General features: G+C 41.6%; 1 pseudogene across 1 annotated transcript; it reads left to right on the forward strand.

The window, feature by feature from the left end:
* The first annotated feature begins 279 nt into the window (after window positions 1-279).
* On the forward strand, window positions 280-592 carry LOC307096355 (ATP synthase subunit g, mitochondrial-like; annotated as a pseudogene). Its single transcript has one exon. The product of its transcript is annotated as an ATP synthase subunit g, mitochondrial-like (transcript).
* The last annotated feature ends 10,375 nt before the right edge of the window (window positions 593-10,967 follow it).

Here is a 10,967-nt window from a genome sequence, read left to right on the forward strand (position 1 = left end):
GTCTTCATGAGACTCCACAGTTAGGATGAAGAAGAAAAAAGAGGGAACAAGGAAATAAAAGAAAAAGGTGTGTTGTAGGGGATAGAATGAAAACTAGCATAGGCCTGGGTTGTAGAAGCCAAATATTTAAAAAATTAATATGTTAGGGTAGTCAGTGTCAGTTGGAATGAGACAAACATGGGAATAAATAAAAGGCTATTGAGGTGTTCTTAGTGGGTGGTAGGGTGGGAATAACATTTGGCCAGCCATTCAAGGTCACAGACTTTCCATTCTAGAAACATGGCACAATTTGTCCATAACCTTGTGGAGAAGGCTCCTGCGCTGGCAAATGCTGCTGTGACTTACTCAGAAGCCTCGATTGGCCACCTTTTGGCATTATGCCAAGGTTGAGCTGGTTCCTCCAACCCCTGCTGAAATCCCTACAGCTATTCAGAGCTTGAAAAAACTAGGCAATAATGCTCAAATTGGTATCTTCAAACAGTTCACAGTTAAGGAAGCTCTGCTGAATGGTTTGGTGGACACTGAGGTATGGATGTGGTTTTATGTCAATGAGATCATAGGCAAGTGTGGCATCATTGATTATAATGTTTGAAGACCAATCTTTAAATAAATCTATTTATTTTAAGTTATTTGAATGTTCTTAGACCATGAGTGATCAGAATGGTATTTGAATTAAAAAGATATGTCAAAGTTTTAAAAAGAAGACTATTGAGATTTGGTGAGAAAGAAATGCCTAGCAACCTCTGGTATGTATTTTTACAAGCAGACCCAAACCTTCATGAGAACTTTTTCTCAAGAATCTAAGTTACTTGTCCTCTGTAATTAAATATTCGGCATAATTGGTGCTTAAGCTGAAATTACTATTCTTACCAGTAATCAATGCAACAGTGTTTAATGGAATCTCAGTAACTCCATCTTCAGGTCTGGCTGGGTAGCTCAGTTGGTTAGAGCATTGTCCTGATATGCCAAGGTTTCAGGTTTGATCCTTGGTCAGGGCTCATATAAGAATCAACCAATGAATGTATAAATAAGTGGAACAACAAATTGATGTTTCTCTCTCTCTCTCTCTCTCTCTCTCTCTCTCTCTCTCTCTCTCTCTCTCTCTCTGAAAGTCAATCAATAAATTAAAAAAATAACACCATCTTCAGTTTGATTTCTTGTGACATCATTAGCTTTGGGGACCCCATACTCAACAGAAACTAGATCAAAGTCAAGACCTATTACCATCGTCATGCAATACAGTAAAATATCCTTAGAAGAAAGAAGCGATCAAACTTTCTCCACAGAAAAGTGAAAAATTTGGGCTATCAATTTCTTCAAACATAGCACAGCATCTGTCACAAATATATGAGGTAGCATGAAAAGGTCACCTGCTTGCAGACTTACTTTCTTGCTCACAAGTCAAAGGGGGTTTCCCGGGCTGGTAACACTCTAATTTAAGACATTCTGGAGCCCTAATTTCCATTTCAAACCATAGGTTATCTCTACTTTCATTTAAACAAGTAACTTTAACCCACCGCCATGGAATTCTTCTGTATAACTTTGGTCTCTGAAAATGCTGTGTTTCTGGGAAGGACTCTTGGGGAAAGTCCCCTTCTTCAGTGCACAAGCCCTTCCTCTTTCTCCATCCAGGAGCTTTTGCCCCACATGTAGATAATATTAGATCTTACAGGTAATAAGTACTCTCAGAATTCTGTGAGATCTGCAATAGCCCATTCTAAACTCTAAACGGTGAGAAATGTCAAGAACTCCCCAAATTCAATGAAGTTTGACCTGGATATAGTCTTAGAAGAGTAGGATTGTATTGGCATGTTAAATACCATAGCCCAGTGTTTCCCATTGTTCCCTGTTGGTAGGTAGAATAATTAACCCCCGCCCCCATCCAAAGATGTCCACATCCTAATCCCCCAAATCTATGAACATGTTACATTACTTGGCAAAAAGGACATTGAAGTATGATTAAGTTAAATATCTTGAGATGAGAAGATTACCCTGGATTATCCAGATGGGTCTAATGCAATCACAGGAGTTCTTATAAGAGTGAGGCAGAAAAAAAAAAAAGAGTGAGGCAGAAGTGTCAGAGTCAATACATGTGATGACAGAGTAGAGGGGAAGAGGAGAGGGGGTGGGGTTAAAGATGCTATGGTGCTGGCTTTGAAGATGAAGAGGAATGTGGGTGTCCTATAGAATCTGTAAAAAGCAAGGAAACAGATTATCCCCTAGAGCCTCCAGAAGGAACACAACCTTGCTGACACCTTGATTTTAAGATGGCTGAACTACAGAACTGTAAGGTAATATATTTGTGCTGATTTAAGCCACTAAGTATGCTAATTTGTTACAACAACAATAGGAAACTAATACACTTGCTGTTGTGACTTCTTTTGAAAAATACAACTAAGTGGTCAAATAAATGTGCAATCTCTAGCCTTCTTTTGGAAATTCACAGTGCACACTGGTTCACTAAAGGCTCTGAGAAGTCTGATGGAAAAGAAATCTGTAAGTTTACCTCATTATTGACCATCAAAAATCTGTTAGCTGCAACCATTAATTATCATCCCGCAAAATAATGTTCCTTTCTCAGAACACTAGTTTGAGGTAATGCTGCTGATAACTCATTGCATGTTAATTTGACCGAAGCTGAAGATAGATATGTTAACCAAAGGAGAGGTTAGTGTGGAGATCTAGAAGGTGGTGAGTCAAAGAACAAGAAAGTCTCAATGTTCTGCTCAATTGTCCAGGAAAGCTCATTCTGACATACAAATACATCAGTATTTAGTACCTGCTATCTGATCTATCCCCTAGTGGATGGCCGATGCCATTAAGATAACCCAAGGACGTCCCCTAGTTCTCATTCCTAGTGCCCCAAACAACCTATCATTAAGCTTCCCTTTCAAGTCTGACCTGACGGCTGATATGCCAACTCCAGTCTGAATATGAATAAATCAAAATTCTAACTTTACATATATTTCTATCCCTTATGATTTCGATTTTATTAGCATGAGTCTATCTCCAGGAGATTCCTGACTTCTAAGTATCTCTGACAAAATTCAGTTTCTAAGCCTAACTAGTGCCCCTATAAGGTCCTGCCTAAATTGCCAGACGGAGGAACTTTCTTAATGACACCTCCACCCTGCATTACTCCTAATTGCCACAATCCCTCTTGGGGGAAATTTATTTGTCCATAACAGTTCTGTCACCATGTCTAGTAAAAGTTCATTGAAAGTGTATTCAGTTGACTGAGTTCACCGCAGGACAAGGTCAAGCAGTAGTAGATATGAGCAGAAAAGGGCTATAAGGGCAGAGAACAGGGTACAACTTGGTACAGATAAGGGGAATCCTCTCTTTTGACCAATGCAATAAGTGTAAATGAGGCTACCACATCCATTTTATGCACTGGTAAAGGGAGGAGGTCAGAGCAGAGATGACAAGTAGTACTGTGTAGCAATTCTGATCACTTCCTAGAAGGCATGCTGAGTCAAGGTGTTGTGGACAGCTATTGTCTTCTGAATACTTCAAGTACTTTTTCTTTTCCTCTCTCTAGATCAGGGGTGTGTAACCTTTCTTCTGGCAAGGGCCATTTGGATATTTATAACACCATTCTCAGGCCATACAAAATTATCAACTTAAAAATTAGCTTGCTATGATGAATGAATTACAAAACTGTGGTACATCTACACAATGGAATACTATGCTGCTGTAAAAAAGAAGGAACTCTTACCATTTGCAACAGCATGGATGGAGATGGAGAGCATTATGCTAAGCAAAATAAGCCAGTCAGAGAAAGATAAATATCACATGTTCTCACTCATTTGTGGAATATAATGAACAACATAAGTTGATGAACAAAAATAGATCCAGAGACATAGAAGCATTGAACAGACCATTCAACCTCAGAGGGAAGGTGGGGGGGGGGGGGGGCGGCGGGGTAAGAGATCAACCAAGGACTTGTGTACATAACCCATGGACACAGACAGTAGGGGGGTAAGGGCATGTGCTGGGGGATGGGCATGGCTGGGGAGAGGTCAATGGGGAAGAAAAGGAGACATATGTAATACTTTAAACAATAAAGAATTTTTTTTTAATTAGGCTGCTATATTTGGTCAAACATTTAACTAATTCACCCCTAATGCCTTGACAGGGCCAGACCAAATGATTTTTCAGGCCTTACACGGCCCTTGATCCAGATGTACCCCTGCTCTAGATGATCAGACCCATAACATGTAAAACTTTTGCAGTATTAGCCACCACATTTTCATGAATCACTTAATAAAGCCAGTTATATCTTCAAAAAAAAGAAAAGAAATTCAGTATCTCAACTGTCTCAAATAGAAGTCCTACTACTCCTTATGTAAATTACCCCAATTTCCTCCTGACAACTATTAGTATCCTATGTCAATGGGTATGTAGTCTTTTATGTTTTTGTAACTTCAGGGTGATTCTGGTGACTTGCTCAGAAGAAAGGAAGAAAACCTCAAAGGGAATCAATGTCTATACTAAAAACTGCCAATAACTTCTGAATGGCAGCTCCCCTGCTTAGGAAAGAAATGAAGTCCCTCTTCACTGGAACCCCTAATGTATAAATTTGTCATCCCTAGGTTAGACAATGGTAAGACACTGGCACCTAGAGCAGTGGTTCTCAACCTTTCTAATGCCGCGACCCTTTAATACAGTTCCTCATGTTGTGGTGAGCCCCAACCATAAAATTATTTTCGTTGCTACTTCATAACTGTAATTTTGCTACTGTTATGAATCGTAATGTAAATATCTGTGTTTTCCGATGGTCTTAGGCGACCCTGCTAGCAGTTCTCAGCGACCCACAGGTTGAGAACCGCTGCTGTAGAGCCTAAGACCATCGGAAAACACAGATATTTACATTACGATTCATAACAGTAGCAAAATTACAGTTATGAAGTAGCAACGAAAATAATTTTATGGTTGGGGCTCACCACAACATGAGGAACTGTATTAAAGGGTCGCGGCATTAGAAAGGTTGAGAACCACTGGTCACAGGGGTCCTCAAACTTTTTAAACAGGGGGCCAGTTCACTGTCCCTCAGACCGTTGGAGGGCCGGACTATAGTTTAAAAAAAACTATGAACAAATTCCTATGCACACTGCACATATCTTATTTTGAAGTAAAAAAACAAAACGGCAAAAACACCTGCATGTGGCCTGCGGGCCATAGTTTGAGGACGCCTGAAGAGGAAGGGAGGGAGATAGAGGAGTTTAACTTGATGAAGGTACAAACAAGCTGGAACCAATAAATCCAAACCACAATTTTGCTCAGCACCAAACTAGCATAATCACCAACCAGTGTGACTATGCATGGAGGTAGCTGAGGGAGACATAGGTGAATACAAACTTTAAAGAGCCCACAGATCTTGCTGCAAGAGGTCTGGGAAACTTTCTGCTTGATTATCAAGTTGGCAACAAAAGCTTCATTCCCATTAGAGCTATTTATTGAGGTTGTGCTAGAGCAGTGGGTCCCAAAGTGTGCTCCCCAGACCAACAGCAGCAGCACCTGGGAACTTGTTAGAAATGCAAATTGTGGGGCATATCTCCAGACTTGCTGAATCAGAAACTCTGGGAGTGGGGACTAGCAATCTGTGTCTTAATAGCCTCCAGGTGATTCTGATGCATGCTCAAATGTGAGAACTACTGGCCTAGATCTATTTTAATCAACAATCTCTGTGCTTTGTGCTGGGGTGGAGGTGGGAATGGGGTTGCCAGATAAAACACAGAACACCAAGTTAAATCTGAATTTCAGATAAACAACACTAATTTTAGCATGTCTAAAATCTTGCATGGGATATATTTATTATTCACTTTATTATATTTATAAAAGCATTTGTTGTATATCTGGAATTCCAATTAAATAATTATTCGCCACCCTAGCCGGTTTGGTTCAGTAGATAGAGCGTCGGCCTGCAGATCAAAGGGTCCCTGGTTCGATTCCGGTTGGGGGCACATACCTTGGTTGCAGGCTCCTCCCCGGCCAGGGCCCTGGTCAGGGTGCATGCAGGAGGCAACCAATGGATGTGTTTCTCTCACATCAATGTTTCTCTCTGTCTTTCCCTCTCTCTTTCACTCTCTCTAAAAGATCAATGAAAAAATATCCTCGGGTGAGGATTTAAAACAAACAAACAATAAATAATTGTTCACCAAATCTGGCAAACCTATCCTAGCTGGTTTAGCTCAGTAGATAGAGTGACGGCCTGTGGACTGAAGGGTTCTGGGTTTGATTCCGGTCAGACACATGCCCGGATTGCTGACTGGATCCCCAGTAGGGGGCATGTAAGAGGCAGCCCATCAAGATTCTCTCTCATCATTGATGTTTCTATCTCTCTCTCCCTTCCTCTCTGAAATCAATAAAAAAAATTTTTTTAATGTGGCAACCCTGTGTAGGGGGACTCTAGACAAGGGGAACAGGATTGCCAGCCCCAAATATACATTTTTGGCATAAGGATTATTTTTGGCTGACTAAGAAATAGCAGGCTCAGGAAAAGCTCTGCAAATGGAGAGGTTTGTAAGAAATGTTTACATGTATAAGGGAAATCACCGTTTGTAAGGATGTCTCCTTCCCTGTACCAGGAAGAAGAATTACTAGAGACTCTTATCAATGGAGAAGACAACAACCTAAATCTGCCTAACAACCTTACCCTTGTTTACAGTGCTTTTCTTGTTAGCCTCCCAAAACTGCCTCCCCATCTTCTTTTGTCTTTAGCTGGAGATGATATTTACTTAAGGTAATGGCTTGGATCATTTTGGAGTTAGTTTTCCTGGGCATCTCCATGTATACAGGAGGTACACATGTCATTAAACTTCTGTTTTTCTCCTGTTAATCTGTCTTTTTATTACAGGGTAGGGTGAGGGGGTCTCAGCCAAGAACCTAGAAGGGTACAGGAGCACATACTTGAGAGTATAAACCTTAAACTTGGGGGAATTCTAAGCAAGCACAGAGCATCGTGGAGGAGCACTGCAGGATAAACCAGAAGAGAATTTGGGAATTAGAAATGAGTTCACAGTTCAGACCCTAGAGATTCCAGCTACTTGGACCCGTTCCAATTGCTTACACTCTGTCTGCTTTGTTTCAGGGTCCTGGCCATTGGTGGGGGGCAGGCCCCCCACCACCCAAGGCTCAGTTTTCTAAATCCATGTTTGTCAAAACCATCCATGTGCAAATTCCTTTGTTCATAATGGTGGCATTCAAGTTGAATTGTGCATGAAATTGTCTTGCTAAAGAAGCAGCTTTCTCTATATAAAAGGGGGAAAGAGAAACTGAAGGATCTGATTAGTTAATAAGAATTCTAAGTAGTGAAATTCCAAATTAGCATAAAACAATTTTTTGTTCAAAGCACATGCAGCACCAGAGTAAAAGAATTCTTTTCTTCTTCTTTTTTTTTTTTTGTTAAAGCATTTTGTTCTAAAATAGTATAATCACAATAAGACATTGCAATGTGTGAATTGTAATATATTAAGTCATGACTAATTGCATTGATTTGCATTTAGGGTTTTTTAACATCTGTGTGGTAATTATCCTAATCCAATTTGTTATGCAGAATACAATCAATGTTATGTATGTTATTGTTTAGGGCCCCACACAATTTCATGTAATAAAACAGAATGAAATACAAAGGTAGCTCAGGTGCAAAGACATGCACATCTTTTATAAATATCAAGCTCTTTTTCCAGATCTCCAAAATTAGCTGGGGCTGGGGTTCAGTGGAGATCAAGAAAATTTAATTAACATTTTAAAAGGAGGCCCAAGAAAAGAGAGAGTAAGCGCTAGCTCTTGAGAAGGAGCAAGAACAAGCTGTATTAAATCCTCAGGAAGAAGACTATTTTTCTAACAGGCTCTGGCTTTTAGAAGCTGCCAGAAATAATGTCCTGACCTTACCTGATAATGAGCCAATGAGACCGTGTTCCACTGACATAGTGCTATTTTAGTAAGGGTTGCATCTTATCTAAGAGTCAGGGTTTAGCTTTAAACCTTAAGTTTTTCTGTCTTTTTAGGGGAAAAAAGCTCTGCCTAACATCTCCCAGAAAGTCCTACGAATCTGGGGCACAAAATATCTGAGCAAACCTTAGGCTCAGGCAAAGAAAGCAGCTATGTCTGTGTAATGTATAGGGATACTAATGAGCTTTTCCACCCCCACTGGACGCAAGCACGAGTGCAAAGCCTTGCTGCCCCCTTCTCAGATGTCTGAATTTTCTACTTTGGGGCATCCAGTCCTTTAACTTCTGGATTTGTCCCTTTTTATAAACACCAATCTGCCTCATTAAAAGCACAAACCTTGGTGAGCGGTACTTAAACTGCCTTTTTCTGAAAGAAGAGTAGAGAGAAGGTGAGGGTACTGTGGAAGAAAAAGTGGCCACATAATAAATTGACAAGCTCACAGGAGGCCTCTATGTGGCCTTACAAACTCAGACCTAAAAAAACCACATAAGATTGTGGTAGATTGGGGGGGGGGGGGGTCAATTGGGAAAAAAGGAAACATATGTAAAACTTTAGACAATAAAAAAAAAAAAGCTTTAAAAAAAAGATTGTGGTAGATTTAGACAGACATAAACAGAGACAGAGCAAGGGCTGTGGACCAGGTACGGAAGGTCACGAGGGCGGAAAGTCTTGGGTGCTTAGCAAAGGACAATTGTAGTGTGGGGCCTCATCCCCAGGGTGACCTTTCCTCCCCTAGCATAATGATGGTCATGCGGTTTGGACCCCCGACCTTTCTTATCGCTGATCATGACCACTGACCTTTCCTCCCTGGAAATAACATCTAGGCCTCAGTTGTATTTCAGCTCCAGGCCCAGAAAAGCAGCAAAACCAGACAAGCAACACCATGGCTAACAACCAGTCAATCAATCAGTGGAGACCACAACCTTGAAAGGACACACCTGAAAAACTACTGAATATGCTATTGTGATCTTCCCTTGGGACCTCCCCTAAAATCTCCACCCCCATGCCTTTCCCTTCCTCTTCTCCCTCCTCATCCCCCCAGGCACATCACCTTCACCTTCACCTTCCTTACTCCCAAGCTCCTAGAGCCCTTCCTTTACCTCTATAACTTGTTTCCTAAGCCCATTTCTTTTACAAATTACTTCTTTTACCTCTGTGATTTTCTAAATAAATTAGAGGCCTGGTGCACAGTGCACGAATTGGTGCACGGGTGGGGTCTGGCTGGCCCACCCTGATTGGGGCCGACGGGCTGGGCTGGTGGGGTGGGGGGAGGGGCCGTGGGCAGTTGGCCAGCTGGCCCCGCCCCCTGGTCAAACTCCTGGTTGAACTCCCTGTCAAGGGGACAATTTGCATATTAGCCTTTTATTATATAGGATGTTTTTTTATAGTTTTATAACCAGACAATCAATGGGTCTGTGCTACCTGTCACTATTTGAGCCAATTAAGCAGAGACAGGGTTGAATCATATGTGAGCGTTTATTCCAATACTGCTGGCAGTATGGGAGAACAGCAGGTCATCCACAAAAATCTGCTCTGCAGCCCCCCATAAACCATCTGTTTATATAGGGTAGGACAAGGATTATATGGGGAAGTAGAAGGCTGGGGTGGGAGTCCATTGTTTGGGTAATAAGGTTGTTAATCTTTCCATGATAATAGGCAGTTTTTGAATGAGAATGGTTCCAAGGTTGATTCCCAGGTCCAAGGTTGACTCCCATATCCTGGGGGCATACAACTTCCAGCCAAGTTAGAATGTCCTTTCTTTAACCAGAACAAGACAATCATGGTTAATAGAGCATGATTAATATTTCCCATAACCATAGCTAGTCCCCAATATTCTACTTTTGCACCTAACAGTTTGAGTCTTGGCTCTGAATTTTTTCTTAGCCAGAACTTAAGTACAGAGGTTGCTGAACCCAGGTCCAGTCTGACCTCATGGGTCTACACCTGGTGCCATTCCTGCCGCCTGTAACAGGATGGTCTGAAATTTAAACTTCCTAACTAAAATTGAGTCATGGGGGGTAGGCATGTCCTAGGCCCATATCTTCCTTGACAAAAGTCAATCTTTACCTTAAATGAATCTGTCTGTTGTCTTTTTGCATATATGTTAACATACCTTTGGAATGCCAGGATAATTTCTTTTTTCAAGACCTCTCAGGGCACAATCTCCCACCAGAGCAGGAGACCACAGAGCCCCTCATTGTTACTGTTATCATGTTAATTGTTAACTATCCCGTATCCACCTCTGTAACAGAAGTATGATTTGTTTTACTTTTTATCCAATCCCAGAGATTTCCCCCATCCGCCCCCACTTTGCTTTCTCCTGCCTCCCTAATCTATCACCAGTGGATTTCAGGTAATCCCCTTACTCCTCCTTTGATTCTAATGTATAAAATAAGGTGCAAAATTGCCATTCTCCAGAGCATTCTCTCAATCTGTTGAGATTTTGCTTCCCAGCAATTGGCGTCAGTTTGGCTCAAATAACTCATAAAATTATTATGGGTTTGGACATTTCTTACGTTGACAGTACCAAATTGTCCAAGGGGCAACAGAGGCCCTAAAGGGGGGAAGGCCTGAAAAGCAAAGGTAGCAGATATTACAAACAATATTCACTTAGTTTGCCATTTGGTCGAGTACACAAGCCCTAGCACCCTCCAAGGGTGGAGGGAACCCATGTCTATGGGGAAAGGGAACAAAGTAGACATCAGATCCCTTCCAGCCTCTCCTACTCCTTGCCTTCTCCTAGAACTAGTTCCCATCCCCTTTCTGTCACCCTCTTGGTCCATAGTGTAAACCTGTATAAACCCATGAGGTCGCCAACCTGGCTGATAATGAGGATCACCAGGAAAGTGTGTTAAATATATAGCTTCCCTGACTCCTTTGGCTCAGTGGATAGAGCATCGACCAGCAGACTGAAGGGTCCCAGGTTTGATTCTGGTCAAGGGCATGTACCTTGGTTGTGGGCTTGATTCCCAGTGGGTGGCATGCGGGAGGCAGTTGATTGATGTTACTCT

The sequence above is a fragment of the Cnephaeus nilssonii genome, assembly GCF_951640355.1.
Source record: "Cnephaeus nilssonii genome assembly, chromosome: X".
NCBI classification, from domain to species: Eukaryota; Metazoa; Chordata; class Mammalia; order Chiroptera; family Vespertilionidae; genus Cnephaeus; species Cnephaeus nilssonii.